Here is a 24,583-nt window from a genome sequence, read left to right on the forward strand (position 1 = left end):
GGGTTGGGGCTTGCCCCCCCCCCTGCAAGTGGGCACGGTGAGGATGTTGTCACCCGGGATAAGGTCTATGGTATGGTGCGCAGTGTCCTCCAGATGAAGGCGGGCAGGCTGTTGCAGATAGAGGGGCAGGTGGCCCCTTCAGCCTAGCTCCCAGCACAGCCACCTTCAGGGCTGTGAAGGAGTACTGGTGACTGCCATTGGGTTGGGACATCAGTGCAACTACTACCATCTACGGGGCTTATGAGCCTCAATTTCCCAACCACCCTGCCCGTAAAGGTGTTTACCCCCCCATGTGTCATACACCATCCCTGTCTTCTGTCTTGTTTGTCTTGTCTGTCTGCAAATGCAACCTCTCCTACCAAACCTCCCTCACCACACTTACCAATAATCCTTCCTTAACATCCCACTCTCTTCTTAAAAAAAAAGGGCAACTGTCCCACAAAAACATCACATCCCATACATAGCTCTGCATTTCGCCCAGAAACATGTACCCAGCCCACAATCTAACCCTAGCAATAATCTGTATTGTATGATGCCCACACACCTCCCTGTAGGGTGTGAGGCTCCAAATTCTAAATTGCCCACATTGAAAGCAGCTGTTGCTGCTAAAGAAATGCAGAGCTATGGTCCTTTTCTACACCCATCCTGCACATCCATACTTGCTTTTCCTCTTGTTTGCCACCCCTGCTTGCCCCAATTTCACCACTTTCCTATCTCCCTTTTTTCTTTTCTTTATTTGAAATTAGCGCAGGTTTAAGCAGCCGTAAGTAGGCGTAAACAAAGCTAAGCTCACATAAGCGTCACTTAGCTCCACCCAAACCTGCTTATAATTGCTTTAAAGTGCATTAATCACTCTGTCTCCATCATCGCCTGTTCTGCCCAACAACAAAATAAGCAGCCCTTACAAGTCTCAAACCCAGGATCCTGCACACTATAAGACAAAGTGATTTACCACTAAGTCATTTCAGCTGTAAATAACTCTGATGTTTTCTCAAACATATCATCGAGCACAGTCATTCAACAGTAGGGGAACTGTATTTATATATGTAGATGTCTGTATATATATATATATATATATATATATATATATATATATATATAAAACAAATAAATATATGACCAAAGGCACCATTAATGGGGTGAGGGGGCCCAAAATAAGTACCTCTTGTAATTATTGATATCATCCCCTCCTCCACAGCTGAACAGATCTGCCTTGCAACACAATAACCAACACTTGCAAGTCTCATACCCAGGACCCTACACAACATAGCCACAACAAGTTAACAGTAATCCAGCTCAGCTGTACAATGTCAGGATGATAGCAATAACATATCATGCAGAACAGTCTGTCTACCATAGGGAATGTACAATGTCGAACCAGTAAACATTCCAATGATAACTATACACACACACACACACACACACACACACACACACACACATATATATATATATACACACACACATATATACATATATATGTATATACACATACATACACATATACATATATTACTACGTATAGATATGTATAAGAAGATACATATTTAGAGGGTCCACAGCACATCGAACAGCCAGTATTCCTACAGTCGCCACCTGTTAAAATGGCAAGTGTGTGATTCTTTCATACAAAAGACAATTATTGCATGAAACATATACCCACAGACAAGTCAAAGGATATGACACCACACACAGGTTTGCATACATAGAAATGTTTAGTTGTGTACTATTTCAGTTGTATATGCCATTTCATATAGCAGTTAGGTATTTGAAATACATAATAACTGAGTAATGCAACTCTGAAGCAAAACATTTAATACAGTAATCTGAAAGCATAACATATGTTGCTGTCCAGGCCAAGGCCTTCAAGTAGTACAACAGTAAAGAAACACTGACCTGGAAAGTAAGAATCAATCAACACTAATTAATTACAGATGTAGTTCAGCAGCCTCCAATTACACTCTGTACACAACCACTAGGGGGAAAAGAATTAAGTTCTCAGAATGAAAATGCATCTGTTACATAACAATGCTTAACTTAAAACATCATGATCACACTGACAAACAGAACTGTCTGTAAGACAGTAAGCACTAGCCCACCACTGTTCCCATGATGAAATGTATGAAAATGTACAGCCATACACCTTCATGTGTCCTACTACTGATATCCCTCACATGTTGTAACAGCCTAGGTTAAAAATGGTGCATACCCCTCCCTCATAGAATGACTTACAAGGGCATATAACAGTGTTACATACACTGACCGTTGGACAGTACAAGGTCACACATGTTTTGTCCAGCTGTAGCCCACATATATATGGACCCTACCCCACAATATGTGTGAGAGTCCACAACATCACTGGAATGATACCAGGAATGCCAGCACTGCATAATGATAAGCCACTACTTAACAACCTCTTACTGCACGACATATGTACAAAGCCTGGTATATAGGTGGAGGACAAAGGCTGTAACACAGGGCCATATTTGCAATATTGCTGTTATACACTGTGAAAGTTACTGGTGTTACACGATTGGTTGCAACATACCCTTACATATCACAGACAAGACCTGTGTGATGAACAGACAAAACATAACCGCCAATCGTCTGGCCAACATGTGGACAGGCCCAAAATTGGAGCTATGCAGATAGACTGCATTCCATGCTAAACTAGCATGTACACACAAACCCTGTAAAACTAGCGGTATACAATGCATATAACAACAATACTTACACTGTTCGTAGGTCTGGAACCTTATACAAATATGTACTTGGCCTGTGTCTACAAGTCCTGTTGTAACAGGTATTGCTACCTGATGTCTGTAACACTGCTGTCCGCACACAGAAAAGATGTCTTCCATACAGGAAAGGTAAAGGGACAACGCCCACATGATGTAGTCATTTATAGTAGTGAGTTGCCATGACAGCGGTAATTGGAAGTACTACACAGCTGGCTGCATGCAATTAGCAAGTGGTGAACACTGATTAGTGCAGAGGCCATCACTGATCATGAACATCACCTACATAATCCATGTTGCAACCTCTTCAAAGCAGCCCAATCCCTGTAGTGGAGAGAGAGAGAGAGAAAAACAATAAAATAAAATAACTAAAACAGCTATAACTACAAACCAAACCAAACCTATATAACACAAGGGACACATAAAAGTGTACCTAAAAGAGAGGACAGTACTGCAACAGGTATGTGAAACATATATGCATGTAATTGAATGTAGTAATTGGTCTGTAATAATGGGATAGATAATGTGGAAAGGATTATATGTGCCATCAAGAGTTGCTGTAATGATGTCCTGCTGAACAACTGCTATGGATATAGCGTCTGGCCCTGTGGGCAGTGGGCCATACCTGTCAACTTTGCAGATCAGCACTGAATGACACGATGTAAGCCATCATAGTGTGTGTTCTGTACCTCAAGACATGTATATTAGTGTGGCAAATAGCTGGTGGTGGAAGTAATGAAGTTATGATAGACACATGAGTTTCAGATCCCACCACATGCAGTACAGTCATGTTAACGTAAAATGTATCATGCATAAACTCCATAGGTTTGTAATAGGCTTACCTGCAATCTGTTCCTATATATACACCCCAAATGTTAGGCTGTGTCCACATGTGGCACCTGTCTGTTTTGTAGCAAGGCAGAACAGTGCAGCTGTGGAGGAAGGAGAGTTAGAGATTGTGGGCCTTCTGTTTGAATGAACTCTCTCTCTCTCTGAATATATATATATATATATATATATATATATATATATATATATATATATGTGTGTGTGTGTGTGTGTGTGTGTGTGTGTGTGTATATATATATATATATATATATATATATATATATATATATATATATATACCTGTATGTCTACACACACACACACACACACACACACACACACACACACACACATATATATATGTATATGTATGTATATGTATATGTATGTATATATATGTATATATATATATATATATATATATATATATATATATATATAAATGTAAATACATTTCCTCTACTGTTGAATGACAGTGCTGCACAATATGTGTGAGAAAACATCACACATATCTATACACACACACATATATATATATATATATATATATATATATATATATATATACAGTAGTAAGCGGGTGCAAAATGGACAATTATGTCTGGTGTGAAATCCATGTTGGGAACACATTGCCCTTGTTTGTGAAGGTGAGATTGGTATATTGGGGAAGGGTAGTAGGTATATTTGGGGAGGAAGGTTGGGTTGAAAGACAGACAAGACAGCATACAGTGGCAGTATATGGCACATGAGGTGGGTAAACACCTTGGATGAGGAGTGGTGTTTGGAATGTGGAAGCCCATGAGCCCGCAAGAAACAATGGGACCAAGGTCCCCACCCATGGGCAATCACAACTGCACCTTCATGGCATGGAAGGTGCCTGGGCTGGGGACTGAGCAGGAGGAGCATGCAGACCCTGTAATTGTGTACCAAGAGCCTCAAGGTGGTGTAGCACATCCCCCAAGTCTCTGTTGAGCTCCCTATGCACCAGACCCTGGACCTGAATTCAGGTGACAGGATCCTGTCTGTGTGTTATCTGGGAGGGGGGGAATGAACACCATCCCTTGAGGTGGTTCCACTTGAAGGTAGTGCAGGACCAGCAGATGTTGAGGTCCCGGGGTGGGTCCCAGATGTACTGTGGCCTGGCACATCTCTCACAAAACTATGTAGGTCCCTCTTGTATACCTCTGGGGTAGCAGCCGGTGCTGGTGAGTATGGTGTTGTTTGTTCAGGTTTGCCAGTACACTGGCCATGGTATGGCTATGGTATTTGTCATGTGCACATTTAACACACCTACCCATAATGCATGCTGTACATGTTCATTTATTGTTGCTGTTAACTGCACTGCATCACAGTGGTCACCATGATGGCATATCTGAAGGGTATGCAAGAGTCCTGCAATATAACTAACAACCTATCATTGCAATATGTGTGCACAGAGATGAACATAATGGTGGAACAAATGGTCTACAGTAGGAACATGTCTAAAACATCACATTTATACAGTGCTACAACAGTGTATATACCATTATTACAATGACAACTGTTACAGATCTACACAATGGCATATCACAATGCCACATTCCACAACCCTTACAACCTGTAATGTGGTCCTAACATGAGCACTGAATGTGTAATATGGAATCCTATGTTATGACAGCAAATATGGGGAATACATACCTTAACAAACACTGGAAGCATATGTGTGCACACACTCCAAATAACATATTGTGGAAGCAGCCTTTGAGGTACTGACAGCATTCAATCTTCATATGTATGCACCTTCCAGCAAGTACAGGTCCTCAATGTCACACCCAGAAATGGTCTGCTGTCCAAGATGTATGTCCATCAAATTTGCCTACTCACCTGCAACAGACACAGCCGTGGCTTGCACACATCTTACAAGCCATGGAATGGATCCCATACCCAACAGGTAGCATGCAGGAGTGGGACATGTAGCCTTACCTCACCATTGCATATACCATGGCAAAAAGTGCAGACAGTCATGTATGTGGCAAGGATGTATGGGACAACATTAATGTAGAAAATAAACAGATGGCCATCCAAGACAGATTATGACACATATTGCAAACTGGTCATGCAGGCTGCCTAGTAATATGCTACAACACTGAGGGAGTTGCAGGAATGTCTAGCAAGTACTGGCTGTGCAGTACATGTGTTGACAATTGCCTGGACTCTGCATAAGTGTGGCCTATGGGTTAGGGTAATCAGATGGGGCAGTTGTTCTACAGGAAAAATCAGCCAGGGCTCCCTACAGGTAGCATATGCATAACATCAAATGTCTCCCAAAGGCATGTTTTGCAATGTGTAATGGTATACCAAGACCAAGTTCAAAACCTACAGACAGTATCAATTAAGATACATGTGCTACACAAGCAACACCTCACTCCACTTCAGGCCCACCATCCCCATCTGTACCTTGCTGGTGCCAGTGTACACCTGTATGTTTGCCATTCATTGCCAGTGACTAGGCCAGTACACATGGTGTTCTGAATTTGGGACACTGCAAAATGGTACTCATGTGTAGCCCATAGATGTCAAGCATCTGCAAAAAGGCTGAGGATGGGGAGGGGTGTCATCCTGAAACACAACAGTGAACTAAAGCAAACATCCAAAGCTCACTAAGAATGGCTGTATCTGCATACCGTCAAGGTCATGAATTGTGGCAGATATAACCCTGACTCCACAGCAATAGTGATGGCACTGTGTGACCTCCAAGGGCTGTGCACATGAATTGACCTTGCAATTGTGCAGACTTGGGGGGCATTTGTAGGGCAGAGTGACCAAATACTGGCAAGTGTAGATGGCCCATGCTAGTATACCCCTTCCAGGAATAGTGACTGCTGTAGTACACTTAACAGTTGGTGGAACAAACCATCATGTTAAGGGTATGCACATTTATGCACCCACAGATTGCATGCATCTCAATCATCATTTGCACAACTAACACATTTGTTTGATACTGCATTTGATTGCACAAGTCATATGTCACATATCAGGTTCTTGTAATGTTAACATATGCAGTATTGTGGCCCCATGGCATATCAGGGAAGAGGGTGCCATGTCAATAAGGGTGTGTACATGCCTCATAGCCACAGTAACATTTGAAGGTTGTCAGTGTAATTTGATTTTATTGGTCATACATGAACTGCTGATGATGAGAGCTGCAAATCAGACATCAGGCATTCACTATGAACATCTGTCCACGTATCATCCCAGGTATGTCTTGGACAAACACATAGGGTCTGTGAGCAGCAGAGCAAACATAACTGACAAACATTTATACATCCAGCAATGGCGTGTACACTTGTGAGGTATGGTACACAGTACATGCCAGGGTGCTTAACAGGTGCACAGCAATACTGTGTACATGGGTGCAGTGTGTTCCAGGGGAAGGAGTATCACCTAACACAACCCATGCATCACAGAGATGTATAATGTTGGTAAAAGGGAATGACTATAGCTGCAGTGCATGCTGTTGAGTGCCATATGTCATGCATGTTGACAGATGGGTAATGAGAGGTCTGTCTATAATATCTTTGTGCAAACTCTCCTGTAAGTGTGTGTGTGTGTGTGTGTGTGTGTGTGTGTGTGTGTGTGTGTGTGTGTGTGTGTGTGTGTGTGTGTGTGTATGTGTGTACAGTTAAGCAATGATTTACAGGTCTTAAAGTGCATTTTTTGTTTTCCCTTTACAGGTGGCAAGGTGGTACCACACAGGCAGATGTACAGGGGTGCACATAGGAGGGCTGCTGGTCATCATGCCCCTGGTAGAAGTGCCACATCTGCTGTCACCAAACACATGTTTCAGGCCATCATGAAGTTGCAGGCATGTATGGAATGGTATACCAAACAGGGTCTGAGGCTGCAGAGGGCCACTCATTCTGCTGTTATTGACAGCATCCGTGATCTTTCAGGTGTCCACTGTTATTTTGCAGAGGTCCTGGATAGATGGTTGGGTGAGATGGTGGGAATCCTTGACCATGGAATGTCTGTGCTTGAGCATATGGTGGGAGTAGTGCGACGGCCACATGGACATAGGCCAACAACACCAACAGCTGGAGGTCAACGTGGATGTGCAAGAAGTCAGAGCCACTCCCGTAGTGGCAGTACCAGCCTCAGCACTGAAGGGGGGCACTGTCCACACCACAACATAGCAGGTCATGTGCACGTGGCCCTGGCCAGTCCCAAGAGGGATGCAGATCCAGCGGACATATGTTATCATTAGGGGAGAGTACCATATGCCTGTAGAACCCCTGGCACAGTTCTCGTGTCCATGGCCAGTGATAGTGAACTGCACACCCTGCCAGGTACAGTCTGCAGCTGTCCAAAAAACCCTTGTACAGGGATAGCCACATGGCAGAACTGTGTGCATACATACACACACACATCACCAACACAGCTAGGGCAACCCATAGCCCAGGTCTCTGGCAAAACCACAACACACCCTGTGCATATGATGATAGCTGTGCCACATCCCTGTCATCCATAACATTGATGCAGGGACAGGCTAATATGGTTCTGATGCACAGGGTGACTGTACTGCGGTGTACCAATGTAATGAAATGCTGTGTAACATGTTTTCAGCACTAAAGTTTAATGATTACATGTCAGGATGTGTAGCTGTCAAGCCATGATGCATTATAGCTGTTGTTAACACTGAGTGATTGGGGTCTCCATAATGTATTCCGTTTGTGTTGTAGGTGTCCATGTGTCAGCAGGATGTTGGTAATGGGGAATGTACTGGTTGTTTATGAACAATACATAGTGTGACATGCTGTCATATACACATTGACAAACACATACTGCGGTGGTGGTGCTGCGGTAGCATTGTCACCTCATAGCAAGACGTTGTCCCGTTCGAATCTCAGCTAGAGCATCTTCTGTGTGGAGGCATACGTGAATGGGGCATGCCTTTGTTGCAGGTTGTGCGTCAGGGCTGGTAACCCGGTACGTAAAAATCCACTACCAATTATTAGTGGACCGGAGTTCCACTGTGGCAACCTCTAACCGGGAAAAGGCGAAAGACACAAACAAACAAACACATTGACAAACACATAACAGGCATACACACATCTGAGAGACCTGGGTTTATCAGTGCTATCTATGTTGTCAGTGTGTCCATTCTGTTACAGATAAGTTGCACACAGCACATGCATCAGTGGGCTGGATAGTGTAATCAGTTACCTATATGGTTGATGGTGACAGTGGTCCCCATACAGTGGACCTTGGGACATGTACTGGGGGTACCATGGTGTAAAGACAGTATACCCAGCACCCACACCCCATATTGGATATTGTAATCACTGAAACCCATAATAATACTCTGACATACTCTGAAATACCCACCATTACACATTGACCAGGACTGCAGTACAACCCTTTGTCTATCTCAGGAGTGCTACTACAGGGATATGCATCCATTGCACATGCCACAGGGATAGTAGGGTGATCTTTTGTCATGGCACTCCTACTGCAAGCAACATCATTGTCCCTTATACTGTGTGGCAAGGTGTATTGTACTCAGAGAATGTGGCCTCAGAATGCAATATCCTACAAATATACACACTTGCCACATACACACACATGCCAGAACTGAGGGTGACCAATGCCTATCTACCCATTTGTACAACAGTTGTGTGCTGGTACTGCAAGCTTCAGATAGCCCATACGGTGAAGAATGTAACAAGGTACATGTAATGCTCATTACAGCAGTAGCCATATATAACTATGGCAATGGGGGGTGTGGTGGGTGTGAAGGGCCTCAGGGTATTATCAACTACAGGTTTACAAACACAGAGACACTGTTATTCTCAGTAATGCACACACTGACACATTTGTCAGTACTGGGATCCATAGGTGCAGGTGTTCATAGGTGTGTACCAGGATATTGTCCATGGATAGATGGGAAGAGTAGGGGATGTGGGTACAGTGGTATCATGCCACCTGCCATTTGCCAGCAGACCATCTATCAACTGATGCCATGGGAGTGATCCTCAGGGTGAGAGTTAAATGCAACATCCAATCATCTGGTTGCCTCTTGCAGAGGGCCAGTGAGGTGCTCCAGTTGACATGTATGCAACATGTATTACATAACATGGTCAGTGTCTGTCTTGGAGACATGTACCCAAGCATGTTCTGTTGACTGTGGTGGTGTAGTTGAGGTATCCATGGCATGTGGTGCATACAGGATGGGGATTCCTAGCTGTGGCATTCAGAACACAGCTGGGCAGACATGTCAGTGTCACACAAGCATAGATTGCCTGTAAGCAGCCAAGATGGATACCTGACATTTGTACATCTGTACAGAGGACAGACAGACATCAGCTAGCCAACTGGTTATGCATTACGATGACTGTGTTGACAGATGGATGTCTGATACTGATATGTATGCCATTACTACATGACAGCAGCCCTCAATGACATGTCCTATACACACAGTAGTCTACAGTTAATATCCACATGTCAGATCAATATCCAATAGGAAATACTTAATGACACACAGCTCACACACCAAGAACACGACAGTGAGTCCATCTTTGCATGCAGGGGTGTTTGGTTGCAGTACTACAATCTGAAATCTACTCTTACTTAGGAAAGCACTGTCAACAGTAGTAATGTAATGATACACTACATCCCAGTGGGACTGCATATAACCTGGGATACTATCCATGTATGTAACACATTCAAATGGAAAAGAGTGTTGTACAAGCCATATATACTCAGGTGTCCTAGACAGTAGACTCACACCCCTTGCTACTGTAATGACAGCACATAGATGCATGTTATGTACATGGAATTAAATAAACTTATTAAAAATATAATTACCTGCTATTTTATCAGACTGGAATGTGATCACTGGTTACCAGGGCTGGGCCAAACTTAGCAGGTTTCAGCATTGCTTAAATGTAAATGCTAAGCAGATCTGCGCAGTGGTAAGCGAAGCTTACACGGTGTAAGCACTTATTCAATTTACCATACGTTAGCACTGCTTACCATCATGCAAACCTGTGCAAACCCACTTAAAGCTGCTCAGAACTGCTTTAACCAATCTGTATCCAACACTCCTTGTTCTGCCTAGCAACAAAATAAACAGCCCTTGCAGGTCTTGAACCCAGGATTCTGTACACTACAGTCACAGCAGCAAACCACTAAACCATCACAGCTGGGAAGAAGTTTGTTGTTTTTTTCCAGTATGTCTGTCAGTACACATACTGAATAGTAGTGAACAACTGCTTTAACTTCTACAGTTGTGTAGCACTTGTTAGTGATATTAGTGTTGAATCAAGTATATTGTATCTAAATATAAACATATCAGATAAATACAGTGTGATACATCTGGGAAGGTATATGCAACAGTCATGTTTACACATAAGGATATGAATATATATATACATATGTAGATTTATGTATACATGTACATACACATGCATATTTAAAGATTCACTTCAGAAGCTTGAAATACTGAAATCTTGAACTTCAGTATCTCAAGCCCAAGAAGTAGAATCCACAAATCAATGAAAAGTAAAAACTGCGAAATTCAAAATCTCGAATACTGGAAGTTTTGAATTTCGCAGTTTTACTACACACACACACACACACACACACACACACACACACACACACACACACAGACACACACACACACACCATCCACCACACAAACACACACAATCACTCTACTATATGAAAGTAGGGGGAAAGCCTACCTACACCCCCCATGTGGGGAGCTGTGCCCCCCATACCCCCTCTACTTAAATATTCTCACTCCGAGGTTGCACTATATACAAACACACACAAAACACCACCACACAAGCTACTTTCTCTTCGCATACACACATCACAGCAACAAAACACACCGACACACACCACAGCCCCTACCCAAATGCCTTAACACACACACACACACACACACACACACACACACACACACACACACACTTACCTGAATACATAACCATAGCAGAACTTTAGAAGTGCGAAATTCAAAACCTCCGATATACGAATTTTTGAATTTCGCACTTCTAAACTTTTGCTATTATGTGGATTCGGCTTCTTGGGCTCGAAATACTGAAATTCAAGATTTCAGTATTTCGAGCTTCTGAATGTAACCCATATTTATATATATATATGTACTGCTATACATCTGTATATTACATTTTATATATATATATGTATATATATATATATATATATATATATATATATATAATATATATATATATATATATATATATATATATATATATATGTGTGTGTGTGTATGTGTGTATATATATATATATATATGTTGTTGTGTCTTTCGGCTTTTCCCGGTTAGGGGTCGCCACAGCGGAACTCCGGTCCGCTAATGATTGGCAGTTGAATTTTACGTGCTGAGTTGCCAGCCCTGACGCACAACCTTCAATGAAGGTACGCCCATTCAGGCATGGCTCCACGCAGAAGACGATCTAGCTGAGAGTCGAACCAGACAGCATGTTACTGTGAGGCGACAACGCTACCGCAGCACCACCACCGCGGGTATATATATATATATATATATATATATATATATATATATATATATATATATTTATTTACATACACACACACACACACACACACACACACACACACACACACACACATATATGTATAACGTATGTCCATAACATGTAGTGGAGTCATACCTCAGCACCAATAGTCACAACCTCTTAGTTCAAGGGGATGTCATGTAAGTATTTCAGGTATAAATGTAGACTGTTGCTACTGTAACAGGTGTCTTAACAGAAATGTTGTGTGGGAAGTCACATCTGATGTTGACATGTACGCCATAAGTTACTGACAGACATCATAAGATCATCATAGTACAGTACCACACAAATCACAGTAATGATCCTGTAGAATACAGCAATAAATGTGGACAGTCTGACATACTCTGGTCAGTCCAGAGGTATACACAGCACCCCTTAGTGCAAGACATGTGGACCAAGCTTGACAAAATGTATGTTTACAGACATGTAAATGGGGATATCACGAAAATACTAGAATAGATAAGCTCACACAGTTTATGCATTCACACACTCCTATCTGTCCTGACACATCATAACTGGAGGAGCAGAGGTCACAAGCCCACATACTACCCACTAGTTAGTGACATACATCTGTACAGTATCTCACTGCTTTGTCAGAAATAACAACAGTTATGGTGGCCCGGTAACAGTACATGTGACAAATATCTGGACATAACATCACACTAGGTAAATACACTGAGCTGGTAGGCATGTCACAAAGCACTGTGCAAACTACAGGCAGACTGCCACAACACTGGCGTACATTTCTTATGGGGGAATACATATGTACCTGCAAATATAGCAGACTCTACAGGAATTTAACAGCATGGAGTAACAGACACCTGTGTGAAAGTGCATACCCACAACCAATCTGAACACAGCCACAGTCATATATGGTAAGCATACTTAATATTACAGTATATGGACTGTGTGAACAACACCATCCTCATATGTGCCACTCACACACTAACCCTACATATACTGGGACAATACACAGTGTATTCCAATGTCTGACTTTGGTATGGGACATGTGTCGGTCTGGCCCTACAAACATGTATGCCAACAGGGTACCATACACTGCAGCAGCATGCAACATCACATAGAACAAGACCGAGAACAATGACATCTACCACAGTCTGCACACAGGCCAAGGTACATATTCACAATACACACTCTGTCGACAATCACCATAAATACACAGACCTCACTGCTGTACACACTGCAACAGAATGTCCAGGTTTTGTCCTCAAATATAAGGCCTACCGTACATAACATGTCTAGCAGTCTATCTCACTGGCTTCTATCAGGTATGAAGTCAGTAAATAATGATGTACTGAACATATGCACCTCTTACTGCATGACATATGTACAAAGGTTGACAGAGTTGTGGCTGGAGGCACAAACACAAAGCCAATATTGACATGTTGTTGTGATAAACCCATACATTTACTGATGTAACAGAGTTTGTTGTGACATATATCTTCTGAGGGATATGAAGTCAGTAACTCACATGGCTGTCACCATCCTCAGAGTATGTTACTGCATTTCTAAAGATAGAAAATGTGCGAGTAACACAACACATGTAAGACTCCAAACACTGGCCAGTCTGCAGGTAACACTACAGGTGAGAGTTTCCCCAACTACATAACACTGTCATGACAGATATTAAATCATGTAGAACAGCCATATCCACACAAACTTGTTAAACCAACATTACTTCAAATGTAGAAGAACAATACTTACATTCTGTCCTCATGTCTGCAACATCCCCCTTCTGTTTGTTGGCCTGTCTCCACGGTGTATGTTGTAAGAGGTATATTCAACTACCCTCTATGATGTTGCTTGTCAAACACACACATGATGTCCTGCTCACAGTGAATGAAAAGGGCCAACACCCACATGAAGTGCTTAGTTATAGGAGTGTGTTTCCATGCAATTGGCTATAGGAATGATACCACAGCTGTTCTACATGCAATCAGCTTGTGGGGGACTGCAATTCATGCACAGGCCATCAGCTAATCATGAGCATCACTTAGAAAACACAAGCTGCTGCCTAAACAAAGCAGGTGTACTTTTCCACATCCAACAGAGAGGGAGTGAGAGAGACAGACAGAGACAAAGTAAGAAAGGAAGGGAGTAGGAGAGTAAGAGCTAAGCGTGTTTGTGTATGATCCCTGGGTGGAGAGTGGTATCTGGGCATTATGACGGTTGCCTATGTTGTGTACTAATCCATACTGTCACATGGTAATTACACATGGCTGTACACATTTATGGCTGAGGGTTGTTGACTAGAATCTCTACAATGTTTGGAAAATGTTGGCTTTGTAATGTTGACAATGGGACATGTAGCTCCTCAATATAATGAGGTGGCAAAACCCACACTGCAATTGACCCTGTCATTACACAATCACTCCAGCACCCACACAGAACACTGATAATACACACAAACACAAACTTACAAGTACTGGGTTTCAACCCCCTACCTCACTATGCATTGCTGTTACATTATTACACATTTATAGCGTGCCATGGAGCTTACATGTTGGAGAGCTGTCCAAAAGTATCTTTGAAGGTGAGTGACATCAGCAACAGTGATAAAGGAGGGATAAGGTAGGTGTAGTACATGTGGCTGTACACAAAAGCAAGTGTCAAGGAAGATACAACCACACTCTCCCAGGGACTCACACACATTATCACAGTTGGCAGAGTCAGGATTAGAACTCCTAACTAATTTGGTACATTACAGTATTATGGAGTTATCACATGTGCCACAGAGCATATCAGGCTGACATATGGCCAAAGGGTTATTTCAAGGTGACTGACATCAGAAGGCATGCTACAGTAGGGCATTGGGATGTATAGTGAGTGTGAATGGCTTCAAAATAATTAATCTACACACACACACACACACACACACACACTTGCTAGTACTGACATGCATGGGTTCATTGCTTCACAGGTGTGTAGTAGTTGACTGTGCCAGAAGGCTGCACAAGGCTAGGCAAGGGAATACCTTGGCATCAGGCCACATGACAATGGTCTCCAGTGTGGCTCAGGGGTCTAGTCCCTGGAATGGCCCACACAGGTGGGTATTGTATTCACCATCCACTCATCTGAGTTACTATTGTGGGTGGCCAGTGCTGAGCAATGCTTGCCATGTATGTGATCTATACTCCATAACACGAACAGTGTGTGGGTTGTGCACATGTCACACATGCATGTTCTGTGATGTGTGTAAGTGTACTTGGGGTCTCCGGGGCATGTTGTGTGGACAGATTGTTGAGGCATTCCTGACCTCATGTGGTGAGACCTGGCTATGGAACTGATGTTGTGCCTGCACCTACATTGACAGCATGATACAGGTTTTCAGTGGAGTTAGTGACATCTGTCCATACAGGGCATGTGTATAAGGTATGGTATTCCCTTTGTGGGTTACATTTGCAAACTCTACAGTTGTCGCAGGCATCCAGTGGGGAACATAGCAAAGGATCACTGTAAGCAATTATTTACCTACTGTAGGGATGGAACAGGGTGCCATGTCCTTTTACTTGCTGGATAACACACACTCAGTCAGGAAATGTTACACATCACAGTACATTCTGATGTCAGTGGCAGTGTTGTGGTCAACAGGCATGTAGTCCACTGTAATCACACTGTGGTTACTATCTGTGGGCAATATGCAGGGAACTACCAGTATAGTGGTTGTTGCCTACCCAAGTGTGTTTGTGTATGAGACATGGGTGGAGAGTGTTCTCTAAGTAATACAAGGGCTGCCTATATTGTTCACCAATCCATAATGTCACATGTAGGGCTATGGATTGTCTACACCAGCCTCTCTGCTGTTTGACATCTGTTGTCCTTGTAAGGTGGACATTGTGACATATAGTAGGTCCTCAATATAAGACTTTACCAAAACCCGCCCCACAATGAATCCTGTCATTACACAATCACAGCAACCTCCACACAAGATACTGATGGCAAACACACACATACTTGCCAGTATATAGATTCAAACCCCTACCTAGTTATGTATTGCTACTACAGTGTACCGCATTTATCGCATGTGGCATGGAGCTTATTGGACGGATGTTGTCCCAATGTACTTCTAAGGTGAGAAACATCACCAGCCCCTGTAAATACTGTCATTGGCTGAAGTAGTGGGTGAGTGATCCCAAAAATAATTTTACTCTAATCACACATTTACATTTGCTAGGGGTGAGGGTCAAACTTCTATCTAACAACTTTTATGGGCCATTATGTTACACATTTTCCACATGCACCACTGACCTGACATGGTATAGGCTTCGCAACAGATACTTGTACGGTGGATGATATCTGCAGGACTGCTAAAGTCAGGCTCTGAGATGTGTACTGGCTGTGAACAGAGACAAAAAGTTTGAGATACACACACTTGCCACAGATGGGATTCAAACCCATAGGTATGTAGTTACTGCTACTACATTGTTCCACATTTATGGCACGCACCACTGAGTTTATAGGGTTAGCCCTTCGGCAAAGGTATATTTCAAGGTAGATGACATCAGCAGCCTTGCTAAAGTAGGCCAATGGAAGTTGTAGTTACTGTGAATGTCCTCAAATCATTACTCTCTCTACACACACAGACACACACACACACACACACACACACACACACACACACACACACACACACACACACAGAGTTCCACAGTTGCTATGTCTGAAATTTGAACTCCTACCTAACTGGTACATCATACTATAGCATTATGCAGTTATCGCACATGCCACAGAGCTTATAGGGCTAGCTTTTTTCCAAAGATGTATTTCAAGGTGAATGACATCTGCAGCCTTGCTAAAGTAGGGAAATGGGAGGTGTAGTGACTGTGAATTGCCTCAAAAGCATTGATTTCTACACACACAGAGTTTCACAGTTGCCACGTCTGGGATTAGAACTCCTACCTAACTAGTACATCACACTAGAGCATTACGCATTTATAGCCAATGCCATAGAGATTATAGGGCTAGCCTTTCTCCAAAGGTGTATTTCAAGGTGAATGACATCAGTAGCCTAGATAAAGTTAGGCAATGGGAGGTGTAGTGACTGTGAATGGCCTCAAAAGCATTGATTCCTACACACACAAACACACAGAGTTTCACATTTGCCATATCCAGAATTAAAACTCCTACCTAACTAGTACATCACACCAGAGCATTACGCAGTTATTGCCTGTGCCACAGAGCTTACAGGGCTGAAGTTTGTCCAAGGAGGTATTTCAAGGTGACTGACATCAACAGGCTTGCTAAAGTAGGGCAATGGAAGGTGTAGTGACTGTGAATGGCCTCAAAAGCATTGATAGGTTCATAGGTTCATAGGTTCATACTAGGCTATCTGCCCGAGGGCATTTACAAGCCTAGCCCATCGTTTTGTGGCTTAGGCCACCCCTTTAGTATGGGGAACTATACCCATTATTTTTCTGTGCCTCTGTCGAGCAGTGACACTGAGGTAATCCCTGGGGTATATCTGCGATCTCCCATCCATTGGTCAAGATTTCTCTTGAACAAGGCCAGCGAGGTGCTACACACCTACACACACAAAGTTTCACAGTTACCATGTCTGGGATTAGAACTCAAACCTAACTAGTACATTACACTATAGCGTTATATAGTTATAGCATGTGCCACAGAGCTTATAGAGTTAGCCCTTCTCCAAAGGTGTATTTCAAGGTGAATGATATCAGCAGCCTTGCTAAAGAAGGGCAATGGGAGGTGTAGTGACTGTGAATGGCCTCAAGAGCATTGATCCCTACACAAACATACACACACACAGATTTTCACAGTTGCTATATCTGGGATCAGAATGCCTACCTAACTAGAACATCACACTATAGCATTACACAGTTATTGCACCCACCACAGGACTTACAGGGCTGAGTTTTGTCCAAGGAGGTATTTCAAGGTGACTGACATCATCAGGCTTGCTAAAGTAGGGCAATGGAATGTGTAGTGACTGTGAATGGCCTCAACAGCATTGATCTCTACACACACAAACACACACACACACACACACACACACACACACACACACACACACACACACACACACACACACACACACACACACACACACACACACACACACACACACACACACACACACACACACACACACAGAGTTTCACAGTTGCCATGTCTGGGATTAGAACTCTTACCTAATTAGTACATCACACTATAGCGTTACGCAGTTATAGCACACTGCAATGAGCTTATAGGGCTAGCCCTTCTCCAAATGTGTATTTCAAGCTGAATGGCATCAGCAGCCTTGCTAAAGTAGGGCAATGGGAGGTGTAGTGACTGTGAATGGCCTCAAAAGCACTGATAACTACACAAACAAACACGCACACACAGAGTTTCACAGTTGCCATGTCTGGGATTAGAACTCTTACCTAATTAGTACATCACACTATAGCATTACACAGTTATAGCATGCTGCAAGGAGCTTATAAAGCTACCCCTTCTCCAAATGTGTATTTCAAGGGGAATGACATCAGCAGCCTTGCTAAAGTAGGGCAATGGGAGGTGTAGTGACTGTAAATGGCCTCAAAAGCATTGATCCCTACACACACAAACACATGCACACAGAGTTTCACAGCTGCTATGTCTGGGATTAGAACTACTACCTAACTAGTACATTACACTATAGCATTACATAGTTATTGCATGAGCCACAGTGTTTATAGGGATGGTCTTTGTCCAAAGATGTATTTCAATGTGACTTACATCAGCAGACTAGCTAAACTAGGGCAATGGGGAGTGCAGTGTGTGTGAATGGGCCATAAACCATTCCTCTGGAAACACACACACAAGTTTACATTTGACAGGACTGTGTATACAACTGCTAGATGAATAATGACCTGTACTGTCATGTTACACAGTTATCACAAGCACCACAGACACCATAGTGTGGAGGGCTACCAGAAACAAATGTCTACAGTGATATACATTGGCACATCATGTGATATTGGCCAACTGGATGTGTGGTGGGTGGGAAAGGCTTCATGATGGAAAGCTCTTTTTCACTGTCTGCCTCTCTCTTCCCCACATCTATGTTTTGTTTGACCTATTATAGTGTGTTGTCCTTAGATATATGTGTGTATTCCTATCCAATGTGTACAAAGCATGACTGGTGTGCAATGTGGAGTGTGTGCACAGACATCTGTGACTGACAGATATGTATAGCCCACTGTTCCACTGTTGTTGCCATACATGGGTTTCATTTCTGTTAAGTGTGGGAGAATGCCCAGTATGACCCCTCTCTATTTTGTTGTCAGACATGGGCTTCATTTCTCTTAGTGTGGAAGCATGCCCAGTATGACCTTCTGTATTGAATCTGTGAATCCATTCCAGGTAGGTTGTACTCTAGTGCAGGTATTTGTGTTCTACACGCACAGCTAGCAACCTGTTTCTGCAGGATATCTGTAGATAGGTTGACAATATGGGGTCACAATGGGCAAAGGGTAGTGGGATACTGTAACTAATTGGGTCTGTGCTACTTCTGCTAAATGATTTTGGTGTTAGCAGAGATATTCAGACATATGTACTGTTTTACACTGTGATGTATTATGCCATCAACTACTGACATATATACGTATTTGCTCAGAGTAATTTTCTGGAGAATACAAGATGAATGAAGCTGTGTCCTGTATTGTGGTCTGCAGCCTACATATTCTTGCACAATCATGCTATTCTGGAGGGGGAGCTGCAGACACTTTCTGATGGGTCTGTGTAAATAGTCCATCACTTTGGTACTGTGGTGGCTGAAGATCCCATGCTTGTACATCTATCGATGTGACAGAATAGCCATATCCTGCTGTGGCCATACCTCTCAGCTGTACAGATTCACACAGGTTACCCAGATGCAGGGCTCATATATCTGGTCATTACCCCTTCACATTGTGGTTTACGAGCAGGTTTGTAGCCACCCATTCCTGTGTTTGCAGGCAGGGATAGTATGGGCAGACATCAGAGTTTCAGACTTCACACACTCCATGGCGTCCATGCTTCTACCCCCCCCCATTAGTCTATCCTCTTCCTAACATTATGCAAGTGATATCTGATAAGTATCCCAATAGTTATCACTTCATCCCAGCAGTATTTAGGGGTAGGTCCACAGTTCATGTAGTAAAACATGGTGGACATGCTACTGGGATTTGTCGACATGGCCTTGCATTTGTGTTCTGTGGACTGTGTTATGTTGTTATTTGGGACTCCATGACATAACATACATTGGCGGTATTGGGTGATCCCATGTGATATAAACTTCATCGTTTTCTATGATTCTTTGTGGCTCATGTTTCCAATGTTTTTCAGCCACTTCGATACCAATTCATGTAACACCATACGAATTGCAGAAGGAGTCATTACTGGGCACATTACGGGTGCTGTGAAGAGCACTTTTGGCTGACATCAGAGAGTGAAACAATACTACTTTCATGAACTTTAATCGTACTTTGACTTAGGAATGGGGTCCATTCCCGTCATGGTATTAGAAACCCAAAAGACTTGGAGAAATTAAAAACAGCAGTATAGGTGAGACACATGCCTTTGACAGAGGACTGTAGGACATTTGCTAGTGATGCAGGCCATCTGTAGCAGGCCAGTGCATTTTATCACTCCTACAGTCCCAGGCTGCAAGCCACTGTATTTCCCTGGGGTGACAGGGTAGGTGGGCAAGGTGTTAATGGCAATAGTTTCTGTCCTTAGTAATTCATTGGTGTGGATGCTGGCAGGGTGCTGCTTTCAGCTAGGGACACACCTGCATGGGACACCTCTTCAGTATGCTGCATTCTGTGGCTATTCCCATACAGAGTTGGGGGTCATATTGTACTCATTCCCAACAGCAAGTATAAGACCTGTGAGGTACCTGTGGCTGATGGTGGGGTAAGCTGGTTGCATATGTGCTATGGAAGCTACTTGCAGCTACTCACTAATATATGTGGGACATTCCACTTATGCTGGCTTGTGCAGAGACATCAGCAGTTTCTTTATACTTCATACCTGTGACCTTTGTGGTCTGCCAGTGTTTGGCCAAACGACATCGGTATTCTGTACTACAAACCCAACTAATGTGCTGCTAACCTGTATGTACAATTCCAAAGGTGTGTCCATTTGACAGTAACATGTTATACACTCTCTGTCTAGGGTACTTCCACCTGTATACTTTGTGTAGGTCTGGGCCCACATTCATGCCATATCCATCTTTCAGATGGTGACAAATATTACATTCTAACAATTAGTATGGCTTACTGCTGGACTGGGTCTTGCTGGCATGCATTGTGTTTGGCACTGCAGTTGTTAGAACTTGTCCCTGTCATCAACAGTACTGGCCATTGGCCACTGGGACACAACCCTCCATGCCTGCATGCTGACCACTTTCATACAATATACAACACACAACAACCTAACACACAGAGCCCTGCATATTGTACACGTGTAACAATCTATCCTGCTAATTTGGCCAGCTCAGGTAATCTGTGCTCCACTGTTATTATACCCGCACATACATGTTACTACATTTTTACATAGGATGGTGGCGGGGGGGGGACCTGTCAACTGTAAACATTTGCTATGACCGTACTGGTATTTCAGGTACTCTGCTGGCTTCCATTTTGTTCTGTATTCTGACCTATCATGCAGACTACAGGCATATCAGTGTAGTAGAGATCTTAGGTTTTATTAACCTACATTTCAGTTTCAGATTTCTTACCCTTCATAACTAACATCACACTGCCTGACCTGTTGTAGTATGTGTGTGTAAGTCTGGGGGGGGGGCTGTTCTCCATTGCCATCAATCAGAGGCCTTAGCACAACCTTTCTTTGTGGTCATCTACACTTGTCCTGCTGGCTGAGACTGTTGTTTAGTATGTGAGCCTCACTGACATGCATATGTGTGTGTCCTATGGACACACATTTGGCCCACCATATGTCCTGCAGTGGGATTTGTCATCTTGTCTAGTACTGCCTACTATGTTGACACCAGTATTTGTTATGGATTTCATGCTGCCCACATAGGTCTACTATCTGCTGCTATCCCATTCAGCCACACAATTCCCTTGCATGCTCACATTTATACCATAGATACAGGTAGCAGAACATACTACTCCATTCAGCAATTGATAGTGAGAGTGACTTACCTTGTGGCTGTGCCAATATTGGGGATGGTGCTGGAGGGCTAACTATGTCGGATGCACATAGTACATTCATAGGTTCATAGGTTCATAGGTAGGTACTAGGCTATCGGCCCTGGGGCCTATACAAGCCTAGCCAAAAAGGTACTCTGGCTTTTGCCACCCAAGAAAATTATTTTCCTGTGCCACTGTCGAGCAGAGCCACAGAGGTGATCCCCAGGGTGAATTTCCTATTTCCCATCCAATCATCAAGATTTTTCTTGAAGAGTGCTAATGAGGAGCTTTGTTTGATATAGATAGGTAGTTTATTCCAGATTATGAGAAGTCTCTGGGATAGGAATATATCCCTCTGGCATGTTCTGATTATTGTGGTGACAAGGTTTAGGTCCCTAGAGCGTGTAGCTCGGAGGGATTGGGATTTCTTTAAGTGGAGCATGTCCAGCAGCTCTGGGTTTGACATAGCTTTGTATGTTAGGCAGAGATCACCTCTGAGTAGGCGATATGCGATGGAGTAAAGCTGGAGTTTTATGCGACGGTTTGCGTAGGGCATCTGTTTGAGGCTGGTAATCCTCTTTGTGAGGTATTTCTGCGGTCTTTCCAGTTGTTGTAGATGTCTTGTGAGGTACATACAAAAAGGGGCATTGTACTCAATAATGGGTCTAATGAGTGATTAGTAGAGGGGAACAATTACCTCTTTTTTTCTGGATGAGAAACCTTTTGTGATGAGGTGTGCCACGTAGAAGGATTTCCTGACTACTGTGGCAATGTGATTATCAAAGGAGAGGCTACTGTCCACCTGTGTCCCAAGGTCTCTTATTACACTTTCAGTGTTAAGTACACTACCGCCTATGTTGTAGTTCATGGGTACAGAGTTTTTACCAAAGGGGATGACAATGCACTTTTTGGCATTGAGCTTGAGGCCATGGCTTTGACACCAGGCATCTGTCTCAGTGAGACCCTTTTGTAGTAGGTCCACATCGTTAGGAGTTTTGATTATGGTTCCTAGTTTGCAGTCATCTGCAAACTTTGTTAGCCAAAGACCTTCTGTGTTAGCCTGTACTTCAGAGAAGTAGATACCAAACAGGAGAGGACCCAGGACTGAACCCTGTGGTACTCCACTTGTCACTGGTCTGAAGTCAGATTTGGAGTCTGCTACTTTCACAGTGTGTGTTCTGTCCATGAGCCAGTTGGCAACCCATCTTGTGACATAGGGATTTATACCTAATTTAGTGAGTTTATCTATAATTCCAGAGTGGGGGTGGTGTCGATAGCCTGGGCAAGATCTAGATAGGCTGTGTGAACCACCTTACCCTTGTCTACGGCTTTGGTGACTGCTTCAAAGACGTCTATCAGGTTTAGGAGACATGATCTGCCTTTTACAAACCCGAATTGGGTGGGATCCAGAGTTTGGTGATTACCAATGTCTTTGTTTATAAGTTCCATGATGATACATTCCATGGCCTTGCAGACCAGGCTCGTCAGGCTAATGGGGCGGTAGTTCCCGGGGTTCATGGAGGCTCCCCCCTTGTGGAGTGGGATAACCGTTGTTGTGCGCCATTCAGCAGGCACAAAGCCTGAGGTGAGGCTATGATTGAACATGGTACTTAGGTGGGGTGCCAGTTCGTTCTGTAGTTCATGTAGAACGCAGCCTGGAATGTTGTCTGGTCCCATGGATGCTGTGTTCTTGACTTTGGAGAGTGTGGTTTTTACCTGTGCAGCCGTGATTACAGGAACTTTGCATTCTTCCATTATAGAGATGGGCTCTTTAGGGGGTGAGAGGGGGGTAAAGTTAGCACTGAACCTATCTGCCAGGATGTTGGCAATATCAATTGGGTCTGTATAGTTAGAGCCATTGTGCTGTAACTCAGAGCAGATCTGAGTGTTGCCATTGAGATTCTTGACATAGCTATAGAATGCTTTGTGGTTGTCTTTAGAATCAGTGGCGATTTTGTTTTAGTAACTAGCTTTGGAGGATTTTATCAGGGATTGCAGCTTCTTACTGAAGCTGACCAGGGAGCTCCTCCACTTGTGGGATTTTAATCTCTTTTGCAAGAGTTTCTTCCTTCTGTTGTACAGTTTGTTTATGGCAGGGGACCACCAGATTGGCTTCCTTTTTTTGGAGGATAGCGTCTTGGTTCACTTTGGGATAGCACAATCCATGCACTCATGTAAGTGCTTATAAAGTGCAATTGTGTAGGATTCAGTAGTTGTAACTGTATTGTCCATCTGCATGGGTGACATGAAGTTCACCACTTCTGTCTTAAGAAGCATGGAGTTGGCTTTGGAG

The sequence above is a fragment of the Protopterus annectens genome, chromosome 7.part0 (assembly GCF_019279795.1).
Source record: "Protopterus annectens isolate FY-2018-M chromosome 7.part0, PAN1.0, whole genome shotgun sequence".
NCBI classification, from domain to species: Eukaryota; Metazoa; Chordata; order Ceratodontiformes; family Protopteridae; genus Protopterus; species Protopterus annectens.